Source organism: Megascapheus bottae, chromosome 17 (genome assembly GCF_031878675.1).
Source record: "Megascapheus bottae isolate mThoBot1 chromosome 17, mThoBot2.hap1, whole genome shotgun sequence".
Lineage (NCBI taxonomy): Eukaryota > Metazoa > Chordata > Mammalia > Rodentia > Geomyidae > Megascapheus > Megascapheus bottae.
The window spans coordinates 5,734,821-5,751,215 of NC_143525.1; positions in this window are offsets into that span (position 1 = coordinate 5,734,821).

The window sequence follows — 16,395 nt, forward strand, 5'->3', positions numbered from 1 at the left end:
GCTTGGGAACCACTGCAGAACTGCCCAGCCAAGATGTACCAAGGTGGTCAGAATGTGAGAGCCAGGTGTATCCGCCAGGATTCCTGGGAAGAAGTGCAGGATTGTCGTTTAGGGCTCTCCAAAGGGATAGTACAATCTAGCTTACTTTGGGGAGACTAAACAGGAAAACCCCACCGGACCCCAACTTGCTTCCACGTCCCCCATCCTCTCCCTTTAAAACTCTTCACAGTCCTTCACGTTATACACTTCCGATGGCTCCCGTCCACCTTTTCAGGGACGTTAACCTGTCCTTTCAATGCAGCACGCAGAATGAGTTGCAATTCTCTGAGGTCAGGGTCTCAAACCTGACAGCCACTCAAGTCCAAAGGGGCGACTAGGCTGAGCGGGACTACATTTCCCAGGAACCTCGGCGCCCGACCCCGCATCCGGGTTCCCTCCGGAAGAGCTCTGTGCGCTGGGCGTGTGGGTGCACCTTCTCCAGTCCTTCAGTGTCTGTGAGGTTGTGTACATCCGGGCGAAGCAGACGCCCGAGAGGGGCGTGTGTCCAGTAAGGCGTTGCCAGGGTTGTGTGTGTGTGGGGGGGTAGTTTTCTCCCCTCAGGCCCGCTGGCGGTATCGTCATCCTGTCAGGGGAAGGTAGGATGGTGTCCGGTGCGCCGCCTCCTCCACCCGCCGGTTTGGCTTAGGAGTCCAGTGGAGCGGGGGTTGGGGGGGGGGGGAAGGAACGTTTAACAGCTGGCTGACTGCCGGGCCCCGTGTGTTGGAAGTGGGCTGAGCCTCGTGGGGGCCGCGGGCCGGAACCTGAGGCGGCTGCGGGGCTCGAGGCTCCACGGCGTCCCGGGGTTGGGGTGGCGGGCGGGGTAGGAGAGCCTTTGGCTGGGTTTTCGCTCGGAGGGGCAGCGGTTATCGTGCAGTCGTATGACCGTGGGTGGGACCCGCAACACTCGTCCAGGCCCTTTTCTGTAAAACGAGGTCTTGTGTTTGTTTTTTTGTTGTTTCTTCACCCCGTGCTAGGTAGGATTCGAACTCAGGGCCTCCTACTTGCTAGTCAGGCGCACTACCCCCAGGTCATATAACTTCAGCCTTAGTGTACCTACTTTTTTTGGGGAGGGGGCAGTCCCGGGGCTTGAACTCAGGTCTGAGCACTGTCCTTGGACTTTCTCAAGGCTGGAGCTCTACCACTTGAGCCTCAGCACCACTTCCAGCTTTTTTTATGTATGTGTTACCAAGGAATCGAACCCAGGTCTTCGTGCAGGCTAAGCAAACACTCTTAGCTCAGTGTGGCTACTTTTAAGCAGTGACTGTTAGAAGTAAACGAATAAAAAAAAAATTGTTTTTTTTTTCCACTCCTGGGGCTTGAACTCAGGAGCTGGGCACTGCCTGTGGACACTTTTTCTCAAGACTAGCATTCTGCCACTTGAGCCACAGCACCACTTCCGGCTTTTTCTATATATGTGGTACCTACGAATCAAACCCAGAGCTTCCTGTGTGCCAGCTGAGCACTCTACCACTAGGCTAGGCTCCCAGCCCCAGTAAACGAAATTTTTGTATGAAATAGTTGACACAGTGCCGATCAATAGTAGCTATTATTAAAGGTAGATAAGTTCACCATTTGTACATAAAAGAAAATTCAGAAAGAAAAAGTATCCTCCTTGTTCTGGGTCACCCAAGCATGGGCCCATCTCCCACATTTCCTTCTGTGTATTTTCACCATTTGTAATTGCCATACCTTTATGGGTATATATATATATATATATATATATATATATATATATATGGGTATATATATACATATATATGTATATTTGTATATTGCACTAAGGTGAATGTGTTGAGGCTTACCTGTTTCGTTAAGGGCTCCAAGAAAACTGAGTGGCTGCTGAATAAACTTTAGTCTTTGGTTCAGAAGATCCTACTTCATATTCTTATTTGCTTTGTGATTAGGGTCAGAAAGAGTGAAAAGGGAATTACAATGAAAAAAATTCCAGAATCTTTCCAGAGTTTCTTCTGCTGCTGTAACAGTATCATAGACAATTTATAATGCACAGAAATTTATTTGGCTCATGGTTTTGGAGACTGGGAAATCCAAGGATATAGTGCTGGCATCTGCTCTGCACTTTGTGAGGACCTTTTTGTTGCATCATCCCATAGCAGAAGGCTGAAGGACAAGCTATCATAGGAGCTAAAGAGGAAAAGGTGACTTAGCCTTTTACTAAGGGCTCACTCATATGATAACTGATTTCTGTAACAACATAATTATCTCTTGAAGGTCCCATCACAGTATGATGCTAGTTAAATTTCAGCAGGAATATTGGAGAGAACATTCAGAACGGTAGCAAATGACCACAGGTTTACTTTGGGCCTGGAATACTTAGCATGTGGTAACTGAAGGCCTCTAACATTAACTGCTGGATATGTACACTACTTTCTTGTGCTTCTACGGCTCCTTTTTCTCATTCTATAATATTAGATAATATATTCATTTTGAAAAAGGAGTTGTAACTAAAAATTAATTGGCATAATTTTTATGTATTTATGATATACTGTATGTCATTTCAATATGTATATGGTGTGTAATGATCAGATCAGGGTAATTTGGCACATTTATCTTATAGACAAAGGCTTCTTTCCAGCCATAATTTTAGTGGTTTTTTTTTTCTTAAGCACAGAATAGCTCATTCTTAGATCAAAGACTTATGCGGATCCTAAATCCAGTTAGTGGCCATTCTGTCTTATCCTTTGAGATTTATCTTTAAAGCTTCATAACTTATTTTTCTATGAAATCATGCTGGTTAAGGCAAAAGACATTTTGTTGTATCTGCTATGTAATGCATCTGAGATGTATAAAAATTAACTGGGTTCCTTTATAACTTTTTTCATCCACTTTTGCTATTGCTGTCTTCGGATCCTTCCTTATCCCTAGAAGGATGTCTTAAAAAAACTGTGACTGCTCTTGAGACATGAAAGTCTCAAGTCAGATAGAGATTTTCCTGTTTTAAATCTCATTTTAATTCCTGAAGCATTTTTTTCTCTTCAGTGTAAAGCTTGTCATCGCATTAACTACCATAGTTTAAAAACACAGGATCAAGTGAGTGAAATGGATTGCTCGCAGAATTGTGTTTAAGTGCTCTTTAGTAGTGTAGAAGCCTCAATGATGGCCAGGAGGCTTGGTAGCCTTTCCCATCAGTTACCAGTCTAGAGAGAGGATGGGAAAGATGAGGTCTTTCTAGTTAAAAGATTGTGGAGGGTGACTCAGAATGTAGTTGGATAAGGAGCTTCCATTTGTTCACTGAAGACACGTTGTGTGGATAGTTAAATATGCATGAAGCACTTCTTGCTTCCACCACCTAGAATCCATTAGGAAAAAAAGTAGCAAGGGTACAAAGTATAGGTTAACATATTATTGAGAATCTACTTAACAAGAAAGTACTATATGAAAATGAGCAAGAATATCTGGCTGAAAAAGATTTGGAGAGGCCTTATTCAATCAGCATTTGTAAGTCCTTTTTAGTGGCTCCCAGCTTAATGACAACAGTGAACTTTGATGTGGGTCCTGAAGGATGAGTAGATTCTTGAGAAGAAAGGTTTGTAGAAGATGAGTGACATGGGAGACTGCAGTCATAGAGATAAGATCTGAACTGGGCACCAGTGGCTCATGCCTGTAATCCTCTCTACTCAGGAGAATGAGCTCTGAAGATTACAGTTCAGTGCCCAGGCTGGAAAGCCCATGAGACTCCTATCTCCAGTTAACCACCAAAAATAGGAAATGGAGCTTTGACTCAAGTGGTTGAGCACCAGCCTTGAATAAAAAAGCTTAGGGATAAACCATGCTCTGGTGGCTTATGCCTGTAATCCTTAGCTACTCAAGAGGCTGAGATCTGAGTATTGCCGTTTGAAGCCAGTCCAAGCAGGAAAGCTCATGAGACTCCAGTAAACTACTCAGAAAAAGCCAGAAGTAGTGGCTCATTTGGTAGAGTGCTAGCCTTGAGCAGAAGCAGCTCAGGGACATGCCTAGGGCCTAAGTTCCAGACCTCCCCCCACCAAAAAAGAAAAGAAAAGAAAAAAGCATAAAAACAGTATTCAGGCTCTGAGTTCAAGTCCTAGTACTGGCAATCTGTGTTCACATACAAAAACAATGAGAGCTGGAGGAAGGAGATCTGAGTGCTTCTGGTGAACTTGGCAACTGTTTGCATTCTGCTAAAGTATATACCTCATGACACACCGGTTAACTTGTTGCAAATGAAACCTGTATGTAACTATAAGTTAATTCTGTGAGCACTCCTGTGATATAACTACCAGTCTTATTTCCATTTGAGAAGACAGAAGAAACCAGACAAAGGATTTCCATGGAAGTTTGCTCCAATGACTTGATTCCAAAGATTCAGAAATGTCCATTTTCCTTATTGAGAAGAGACTTGGTTTGGAAAAATCCAGAAGATGAGGATTGGCTGACAAAGATATAGTTCATACTAAACAAACGTGGGCAAAACAAACAAAATCTGGTAAAACTCAACTTTGATTTAAAGGAAATCTTATCAAGAAAGAATAATTATCCATATCATAAAGAAGAAGATTTAATATACCAACTGAAATTTTTTTAATCAGTTTATTTTGCTAGTCCTGGGGCTTAAATTTAGGGTCTGGGCATTGTCCCTGAGCTTTTTTGACCAAATCTAGTAAGCATTCTACCACTTGAGCTAGAACTTCACTTTTAGCTTTTTGGAGTCTCACAGACTTTCGTGCTGGCTTTGAACTACAGTCCTCAGATCTTAGTTTCCTGAGTAGTTAGGATTACAGGTATGGGTCATTGACACCTATTAGAGTTTATTTTGTATTAGCATACATTAATTATACAAGATTTCATTGTGATATTTCCAGACATGCATATTTTATACGTAAATCAAATTTCAGTATTACTTTTATGCCTTAACTTTGTAAAATTTGTTTTGTTTTTTTTTTTTTCCATTGTGGGGCTTGAATTCTGGGCCTGGGTGCTGGCCCTGAGATTTTTTCACTCAAGGCTAGTGCTCTGTCACTTCAAGCTATAGCTCCACTTCTGATTTTCTGGTGGTTAGTTGGAGATAGGAGTCCTGCTGCCTTTCCTGCCTAGGTTGGCTTCAAACTGTGATTCTCAGATATAGCCTCCTGAGTAACTAGGCACTTTGTAAAGGTTAGTGTAAAAGTTTAGTTCATTATTCTATTCTCATATGAAGTACTTCACTTCCATTTGTACTTTATCCTGTACTTTCACCCTCCCCATTCCTGCTAGGTTCCATCTCTAAAGGGTCCTTGTTTTGTATTTTTTTTTTTTTTTGTCTGTCTGTCTTGGGGCTTGAGCTCTGGGCCTGGGCAATGTCCCTAGCTAAGAGTCCCACATCATTAGTGCCTGTTCTTTGAACTGTGATCCTCAGATCTCAGCCTCCTGAGTAGCTAGGATTACAAGCGTGAGCTACTGTGCCCTGCCCTTGTCATTTTTTTTTCTTTTTTTGGTGAGTCATGGGGCTTGAACTCTGGGCCTGGGCACTGTCCCTGAGCTCTTCAGTTCAAGGCTACCACCACACCCCTGGAGCCACAGCCCCACTTCCCATTTTCTGGTGGTAAATTGGAGGTAAGAGTCTCATGTACTTTAGTGCCTGGGCTGGTTTTGAACCTCGATCCTCAGATCTCAGCCTCCTGAGTAGCTAGGATTACAGGTGTGAGCCACCGCATCTAGCAATATTCCACTTTTATTTATTTATTTATTTATTTATTTATTTATTTATTTATTTATTTATTTATGCATGCCAGTCCTGGGCTTGAGCTCAGGGCCTGAGCCCTGTTCTTTGACTTTCTCAAGGCTAGAGCTCTACCACTTGAGCCTCAGCACCACTTCCGGCTTTTTTCTATGTATATAGTACTGAGGAATCGAACCCTGGTCTTCGTGCATGCTAGGCAAGCACTCTACTGCTAGGCCAAACTCCCAGCCCAATATTCCACTTTTTAAATTCAATCATTGATTGATGGACACCTAGGCTAATTCCATAGCTTGGCTATTGTGAATAGTGCTGCTATACATGGACATGCAGGTATTTATAGGCTGATTTACATTCCTTCATAATATGTGCAAGTATGGTATAGCAAGATCATATGGTAGTTCTATGGATATGCCACAAAACAACATAAGGAATTGTAAGTTAATATTCTTATGTGTAAGTACCATAAGACTAAACATTTTTCCAAGAAGCTCCAGAGAACCATGAAAGAGTTTATTAAAGCTAAAGCAGTTAGACATAGCATTAATTTGTGTGTGAAGTTCTTGGAAGACTAAGGAAACATCCAATTTATCTGGAACATATACACAACATTTAACATTTATTAAGTCTAAAGCCATTTAGTTTTGGAGAATAGTCGGTCTGCCTTATAGGTACTCTGAGTTTAGCAATGAAATTCCTTGAGTGGCCTCCAAAGCTTGCTGTGTATCCTGTGCCTGCTATATAGTATACTCTAGTATACTCATGGCCAGCTGGCCATGGTTGTGGATTTTAGGGTTATTGGTGGTGGAAGGATATACAATGTGAAGAGTATTTTACAAAAGCAAAGATGTTAAAAAAGAGACACGCAGGGGGCTGGGAGTTTGGTCTAGTAGTAAGAGTGCTTGCCTAGCATGCACGAAGACCAGAGTTCAATTCCTCAGTACCACATAAATAGAAAAAGCCAGAAGTGGTGCATGTCCCTGAGCTGCTTCTGTTCAAGGCTATCACTCTACCAACTGAGCCACAGCACCACTTCTGGCTTTTTCTGAGTAGTTTACTGGATCCCATGTGACTCCCATCTCCAGTTAACCACCAAAAATAGGAAATGGAGCTTTGGCTCAAGTGGCAGAGCACCAGCCTTGAATGAAAAAGCTTAGGGATAAACCATGCTCTGGTGGCTCATGCCTGTGATCCTTAGCTACTCATGAGGATTCTATATAGAGGACACTCTTGGGGAGCCCAGAAGAATCTCTCCTCAGCATAGCTCATTGGTGGTAGCAGGGTAGGAGAATGCTACCTGGTCACATCCTCTACTTTCATTCCAAATTCACCCCTGTCTTTCCACTTGCATACCAGTCTAAATACCTGCCTCTGGAATAGGAGCTTGACCCTGCCAGAACAACTCTGAAGCCTGTTACTAAATTGGCTCCAGTGAATAATACCTGCTCTTCTCAGGTGGCAGCCTTGCCACAAAGCAGGAAATGAGTCCATGTGTCCTCCATGATAGATTTGGCTCAATGTAAATCTAAACTCACAAAGTTCTCAAAGAACCATAAGAAATTGACAAATAAATTTCCGTCTCTTGAGTATTACCTTTAACTTAACCTGGAAAGACTTACAGGTCATAATGTCAGCCTGCTGTACCGTAGTAGAAAAACATCTTAGGGAATGAAATTTTTGAAAGAGAATGAACAAAAAACCAATAGGAGTAATTGCAGTACCAAATGCTGTACCTAGGTGGCACTGTCAACCTAACTATGCTGGCCCGGAATTAAGAAATCATATGTCATGGAAGAAATAGCATATCAGTTATGGTAAGATCAGGGAAACTATCCAAGGGAAGAATGGGGACCCAGCATTTTTCTTAAGCTTGTTGGCTGTGACTCTTGAGAAAATAAATACTGGTCCTAAATCTTGGGAAAACAGTTTTCTCCAAGAAACTATTTTATTAGGCAGCTGCAGATATCCACTGTAAGCTTCAAAAACAAGAAATGGCCCATAAGCCTATTAAATCAATTAATTTTTACCTTGTGTCATGTTTTTCAGTTACTAAGATAGAACAGCAAAAAATTAAGGAAAGACTATTGTAGACATAAAACAAGTTCAACTATTAGTATTCAATTATTCAACAAGTTCAACTATTAAAATAAGAGTTTTAGTCCCTAAAACATACAGAAACACTTGTACATTTCTCAACAAGCGAGTTGACTTGGTATCCCAAAAGGCAATGCCCCAGTTGTAAAGATTTTCAACCTGGATACCAGATCTGTAACAGCACAGAAATGCATCCCACAACATGCATTTCAGGGAATGCTGAATGCAAATGATTCATTGCAGGAATCATTTATTAGTAAAACAAAGAGAAGCCGGGGTGGGGGGGAGGAAGAAAAAGAAAGGACTGTGTATACATCTAGGCATGAGTAAGGTTCAGGTGTTGTGACAGGGGATTTATGATAGAGGATAAATCAGCAGCCAGGAATTCAGATAACATTGTATTTATGAACATCATATTTTAAATGACAAGTTTAACAAACAAGTGTTCAAGGAGGGAATCTCTATTTACAATCACTGGGACTTAATATTTAGAACTGGGCCAGGAGTTTGGCCTAGTGGTTAAAGTGCTTGCCTAACATGCATGGAGACCGGGGTTCGATTCCTCGGAACCACATACATAGAAAAAAGCCGGAAGTGGTGCTGAGGCTCAAGTGGTAGAGCTCTAGCCTTGAGAAAGAGTCCAAGGACAGCGCTCAGGCCCTGAGCTCAAGCCCAGGACTGGCAAAAAAAAAAATATTTAGAACTTAATCAAAATTAGGCTAAGGGTTTGTATGTCATAGAAACTTATTAATTTAAAAAATAAGACATTATGTCTATAGAGTCATAGGTTTTTATGTCTTTATAGTTATGTTTATATTTCCATTACCATGTCCATAGCTTGGGTAAGGCATACTATCTTTAAGTTTTGTAATCATTTGTAAAGGTAAATATTTGTCTCAAGAATGGGTACCCACCTTGAACCCATCTGAAGCAATGCTTAAACATGTCATAATGAACCAGACTTGTATTGGGGCTTGCACTTAAGTCCTGGATGCTGTCCCTTAGCTTTTTCACTCAAGGCTGGGGCTTGAGCCACAGCTCCACTTCCAGCTTTTTGCTGCCCAGTTGGAGATAAGGGTAATGGACTTAATTGCCTGGGCTGGCTTCATTCAATCCATGCTCCTTAGTTTTCAGCTTCCTTAGAAGGTAGTACTATAGGCATGAGCTACTGACACATAGCATTACCCAAATTTAAGAAGCAGACAACAAACCTCTAGGCTCAACTGATAACACATCTATAACCAGGTGTTCAGAATTAGTGGCCAAACTCCTGCCTCACCTTTTTACTATTAATACATCTAATATAGAGATAGCTCAGGATGTCCCCCTTAGAACATCCTCTTAAAGCATGGTTTGCCTTCTGAATGCTTGCTCAGTAAAGCTCTTCCAAATTTTATCAGTGTGACTTGTCCAGAAATTCTTATTCTGTGAATAGTTAGGGACCTGTCTTGACTCTGATCACAGAGTAAGACCTAGAAAAGGCTCTGTACTCTAAAGAGAATCTTTACAAACTCTCCCTAATGACAGTTGTAGCTTTTGTGATTCAATCAGGACCTTCTACAAGGAAGTAGAAATCTTTCATGCCTTTTGAGAAAAATACCTCAGGTATATAAAGCTAGCTTGGGTGCTTGTTATCAGCTTTTTCCTTTGTTCCTTGTGCTTGTTCCTATCTGCCTTTCATGTTAATACTAAAACCTAAGTTACCTTTCTCTAAAAGGGAAGTCCAAGGTAAAAATTTCTCAATTAGGCTTCATGTACTCTAACCCTGGTTAGAAACAGGAGCTGGCATCAGAAAAAATGTCATGGCCCCATTTGCAAGGAAATGGAAAGACTTGGAAAAAAATTATATTAAGCCAGACCCAAAGGAACATAGGCTCAGTGGTTTCCCTCATTTGTAATAATTAGTACACATCTAGGACTCTTCTAGTAAAGGATTACAATAGCGCAAAACCTAGGTACATAAGGTCATATAGGATGAGACTAAATGAATGGATCTCTAGGATAGGGAAACAAGAGCTTTATCTTGTGTGATTGTTGTTCTTAATATAATATACTATGTTATTTATCTTTTATTGCCCTTTGGTTAATCTCATATTATTACTGTATCTGACTTTGTTACCTGGTATATAGTATATATGTTTATTTGTGTATTTGAAATAGGAAAAGGAAGGGGGGAAACAAGATGATTGGGAGGGGCTGGGAGAAGGGAAATGGGCACAAAAACATAAGAAGGAGTATCAATGTGTGAGAAGTAATGCACCTATTATCTGGCAATTATTACCCTGACAATAAATAATAAAAAAATAATAAACAGGGGTTGGGCGGCAAAGGGGAGGGGAAGATGGGAACCATATATTTTGATCAGTGATTCCTATAATTGCCAGGCCTCCCACCTGAACTGGGAGAATTACTCCTTGACAACCAGTGAAATCTTCTGGATTTAGAAATGAGATGGCTATAGCTGTGTTAAGCTTGATCCCTACAGTTTCTTTTGAGTGCTCTTGGTGTTGTATGTACTTCCTAAGTCTACACACAATGCATTGGAGGAGGGCTATATACAATTTCCCCACTCAGAAAACCAGGGGAACAATAAATACAGAGCATTCTTTAGTTATCTGTTTTTTAAAAGTGAAGCAGATATTGAAAGCATTTGAATGTCCCAAACCGTTTGGGTATCCTATGGGACGTAGAATTAAGACTTGGGCTTTGATTGCTTCAAAACATAAGTTATCCCTGGCAGACTTTAGTGAGGCAAGAAAATGTTGTTTGGAAAGATGATTCCTTGTGTTCTGATTCTGACCACAAATAGTCCCTGGAATGAAGTACTTGTTTTTCTTCAGGGTTCTGAGTCTAGTCTGTATGTGTGTGTGTGTGTATGTATGTATGTATGTATGTATAAAGATTGAGAGTGAATTATTTCAGCAATACATTGAAACTATATATGAAGTCAAAATAAGAAATTTCAATGTAAGGCAGAAGAGCAGGGAAAGAGGAAGCAATAGGACTATTCTAAACAAATATATGCATGTCTGAAATACCATGGTGAAGCCCTTTGGTCCCGTTAATACACACTAAAAAAAAATCAAATGAAAGGAAAGTGAACAGGCTTTGAGGAGTGGGGAGGGCTAACAAGATGAGTGAGGATAAATATGTTTGAAGTAGTTTATTTGCATGCACAGAAATAAAAGACTGAAACTTGTTGAAATTAACTGAGTGAGATATGAGAGTGATGAGTGGTAAGTCTACGTTGTGTATATATATGTAAATGTCCCAATGAAACTCTTTGTACAACTATTACATGTAATAAAAAATAAAAGTTGTGTAAAAAGTTATTCTTAAAACATGTGTTATTTTCATTGTACAGATATTAGGATTATCTGAATTTCCTTTTTACTCTGTAACAGTCTACAGTTTGCTAGTAAAAGCAAGATGTCCTTCACCCTAACCCTATAACCTGATTCTGCATAAGGCTATCTACCCCTTGGCCCACCTGTATACCCTTTACCCAGCAAGGCTGAGGCTGGCGAGCATTCTGCCCTTTAATGAGTACAGCTGTCTGAAATGTGTAGTGTTCTAGAAAACAGACTGGAGATACTGATTTTGCCTTGGGAGCTGGATAGCTGCCCAAGTTTCAGGCAAACCAGTAGTATCAAAACAATAATTGGTTTAGATGACTTGAAAACCATGTGTTTCATAGTGCAAAGAGAACTTTTATCACACATTAAAAATTTCATTTGTGTGTACTTTACCATTTTAATCATAATCAGCTTATTTGTGATGATTACTTTGGGATTTATTATACCACATTTGACTGGTAGTCAACAAAAATCAGTTCAGCTGTTCTATGGTAGTGTTGACTGGAATTTATAAAGAACCATTGGAGACTGTGACTAAATTCCTAAGCTGTTGGTTTTCAGAGCATTTCAGATTCCCCCATTACCCAGGGAACAAGGAATGATTATAATAATCATGTTTTTTAGGAACAGTGATCCCTTAGGATCTTCAATGCTCTGTTCTCTTCATTTTGCTCACTTGTTTTTTTCAGCAATAATTGATTGCCAAAAAATTTGAGAAGCTGTCCCCATCCCCCCTTTTTTTAAATGCCAGTACCAGGATTTGAATTTAGGGCCTCAAGCTTGCTCAGTTTGCTTGTCCTGCTCTCTTATTTCTTAACCCATATTGCGAATCTGTTTTTTGCTGGTTATTTTTGGAGATGGATCCTCAGGACTTATTTTGGACTGGATTCAAACCTTGATCCCAGATCAGTAATTAGGATTATAGGTATAAGCCACTGATGTCTAGCTAATTTTAGAAGAAAAATAGAGGTTGGGACCAGTTTGCAGATAGTAACTCTAGGGCAGGGATCCATTGTTTCCTCATGTAAGCCAGGAAAATTCTGGGCTGTTTTCTAGAAAAATGATGTAATAACTTTCAAGTTCAGGGATATGAGACTTGTATTTCACCAGAAAAATTGCAAGGAAAATTTAGAAGACTTAGATGTAACTCTTCTAGGCAATCTCATGCCCACTATTATTACCATTATTTCATAAAAGATAAAACATAGTTCCAGATAAAAAAGAAAAGGATTCTGGGTGCTGGTGACTCATACCTGTAATCCTAGCTATGCAGGAGGCTGTGATCTGAGGATTGCAGTTCAAAGCCAGCCAGCATGGAAGTCCATGAGGCTTATCTCTAGTTAACCACTAGAAAACCAGAGTGGCACTATGGCTCAAATGGTAAGAGTGCTGGCCTTGAGCTAAGAGCTCAGTGACAGAGCCCAGGCCCAGAGTTCAAAAAGGAAAGGCCATAGTCTCAGTAAAATATAACTTAATCAGATTCAGTGTTTACTATTTTTATTGACTAGTTTACTATTTTTATTTTTCCCAGGTGAACTGATTGCAGCTTGTTGGATACTACCAGTCTTCTATGAATTACAGTTCTGCATGAGTCAACAGACCTGACGATTATGGTTCAAAGCCAGCAGGGCAGGAAAGTCTGAGACTCTTATCTCCAATAAACTACTCAGAAAAAGCTAGAAAGGGCCAGAAGTTTGGCCTAATGGTAGATTGCTTGCCTAGCATGCACGAAGAACTGGGTTCAGTTCCTTGGTACTACCTACATAGAAAAAGCCAGAAATAGTGCTGTGGCTCAAGGGTAGAGTGCTTCTAGCTTTTTTTGTATATGTGGTACCGAGGAATTGAACCCAGGGCTGCTTCATGCATGCTAAGCAAGCACTCTACCACTAGGCCCACACTCCAGCCTCTCAAGCTTATCTTTAAGAACCCATTCAGAAACAGAAAATTGTGGAACTACTGTATATGGGTGATTGATAGTGATGCTCTTTGTCAGCTTCTTAGAGGAAAGGATTCAAGTAGAGGAGATAAATTATGTGGCCATAAGACTTAAGGTAATTAAAGATAAAAGTCATTGTAAATCAAAGAAAGCTTTTCTTACCCTGAATTGTTTTAGATTGCTCAGACTAAAAAAGGAGAGGATCTATAGCTGTGCACTGCTCTTGTAGCACTTTAAGAATTTGTTAATGAGATTAGTTTTCAGGAACTCAATTGGAGGAAAATTTAATATTTCCTATTACCTACAAATTATACCAGTTACTATTTGTCTTGGTAGAGTGTTTCTGATAGAGAAACCTTCCTTGATTCTGGAGAGGAATGGCAAACCATTCGCCTAAATCCTCATGGTGGCAGGGTTGGTTCAGGAATGTCTAAGTGAAAATCATACTGTGGTCTTGTTTTTGAAGATGAGAGACACTTTATTTTATGCAAGGTTGTATGCTTGGGGCTAGATGAAGCCAGAGAGATACAGTGAAATACCTGGTGACCCTTAGACTTCCTTTTCTCTTCCCTTAGGGCAAGTAGGTATGGTCAGAGGTGGGATTGTCAGTTCATAATTTTGTAAGGAGAGATTTCTGTTGAATACAAAATCTAAGACATTTAGTCATATGACACAATTTTGATGAACTTTGAGAAACCCTAGGTTTCTTCCTACTTGTAAGACAAATGTTGAATGTACCATAAGCATGCCTAGGATAGCTCTTTTTCCTTCTAAGAAACTTGAGATTCCTGTCTTATTCTATGGCTATGTATTATGAATAAACTAATTCTTATGTTAAGGTCCAAATGCCTCAGAATGTAGTACTGGTTCTGCCCCCACCTCCCCTCCTCCGTGCCTCAGAATCTGACTTGTTTTGGAGATAGGGTCTTTAAGCAGGTCTAAGATAGAATTAGGTTATTAGGGTAGATCTTAATCCAGTCTCACTAGAGTATGTAAGAAGAGGCAATTAGGACATCCGAATGGGGAGCCACTGACAAACCAAGGAGAGGCCTCAGAAGAAACCAGCCATCATCTCACACTGAACTCATACTTACAGCCTCAACTATGAGGAAATAAATTTCTATTTTCAGAACCATCTAGTTTGTTGTCTTTTGTTATATAGCTTGAACAAATGAGCATACCCTGTATGGGAACATAGTTTCATTTTTGTTTGTTTTGTTTTGCTGATCCTGTGGCTTGAACTCTGGGCCTGTGTGCTGTCCCTGAGCTCCTTTTTGTTCAAAGCTGGCTTTACCACTTGAGCCACAGCTCCACTTCTGGCTTTTTTTGTGATTAAGAATCTTAAACACTGGGGCTGGGAGTTTGGCCTAGTGGTTAAAGTGCTTGCTTAGCATGCATGAAGACCCGGGTTCGATTCCTCGGTACCACATACATAGAAAAAAGCCGGAAGTGGTGCTGAGGCTCAAGTGGTAGAGCTCTAGCCTTGAGAAAGTCCAAGGACAGCGCTCAGGCCCTGAGCTCAAGCCCAGGACTGGCAAAAAAAAAAAAAAAAAAAGAAAAGAATCTAAAACACTTTCCTGCCTAAGCTAGCTCCCGACGTGTGATCATCAGATCTCAGCCTCTTGAATAGCTAGGTTTGTAGGCATGAGCCACCAGTGCCCAGCAGGAACATCTTACTGTGTAGATAGCAGGGTATTTCTCATCAGTTTTCCCTCTTTGGGAGTCTTAGGGTAGGATGTGTGGCCTGGAAAAGCTGAACAGAAATGCCTTATGGAAGGACCTATCTGATCCCCCTTGAATACATATGTGGCTCCTGGAATGTGCAATGTGACATGAAAAGGTCAGGGTCAGAAAAACACATCCTATTTTCAAGTTGCTGGACCAGACCTGTTTTGCTCACTCAAAATATAGCAGCACTATTGAGTAAATTTTGCAAAAAAAAAGAATTTAATGCAAGGCAGCTGAGCACAGAGGTGGTGAAAGAGCCAAATCTGTCACAAATCCACCTTAAGGATAGGATTTAGAGATACTGATAGCATGAAGAAGCAAGGTGGAGTTGGTGCAGGGGGGCTCACACCTGTAATCCTATTTGGGAGGCTGAAATCAGGATCCTGGTTTGAAGCCAGCCTGGGCAGGAAAGTATAAGATATCTCCAACTAAGGAGCAAATGGTTGGAAGTGGAGATATAGCTTAAGTAGTAGACTAGTAGCCTTCAGCAAAAAAGCCTAAGGGACAGGGCCCAGGCCCTGAGTTCAACACACACGTACACACACACACACACACACACAGAAAAAGAAGCAGTGGTATGAGGCATGGGAAAAGGTGATTGACAGTAGTTAGGGGCCTCATCATGAGGAATCAGCCTTCGTGGTTCTTCATGGGATGCTTGTTCAGAACATGGCAGCATTGGCATTATCTGAGACTGGACATCAGGAGATCACCCAACAGTCAGTTTCCATAAAAATGGCTTTCAGGTCTGAGAAATGACATAGATAGCAATTATCATTATGATCTACAAGATGTTTTCTACATCAGAAAGCTTAGATACTTACTTAAAGACCCTATTTCCAAAAATGGTTACATACTCAGGGGAGGAGGTAACGACTAACTGCTGTTATTACTATGTGACTTCCAAAATTAGTGATTTGTTTAGCCATTGGTGGTTTTGTTGTGGTATGTATGTATGAAACCCAGGGTCACCGTGCTAGAAAAAAAATGTCCTTACTGCTTGACACTGGTGGCTTAAACCTATAATCCTAGCTACTCAAAAGGCTGAGATCTGAGACTCTACTTAACCACCAGAAAACTGGGAGTGGAGCTATAGCTCAAGCTTAGGGCAGCACCCAGGTCCAGAATCCAAGCCCCACAGCAAACAAAAAAGGAACAGGAAAATGTCCTTACTACACCAGCCCAGCCCAAGCTGGGGTTTTTAATTCGAGCTCTTTTTCTTTGACTAGATGCCTCATTTGCATTTCTATGAGACAGAAAGGGGTGAGCTGCTGCTCCATTGCTGAAGTCCTTACATTGCGTATCCCTTTAAAACATGTGGATGAAAAGTTAAGCTTATGAGAACATAAAGCCATGTAGGTTTACAGCAGAACTTTGGAATCTGTAGTCCTTTTTTAGAGCCACCATAGACACATGTGGTCTCCTGCAGAGCCTACTGGGGATAAATGATTCATATAAGAATAGAAATTTCAGGGCTGGACCCAAGAACAGGAGGAGGGGCCTGAGTCTGAGAGAAGACTTCTGAGCCAGTCTTGAGGCTGAGTAACCTT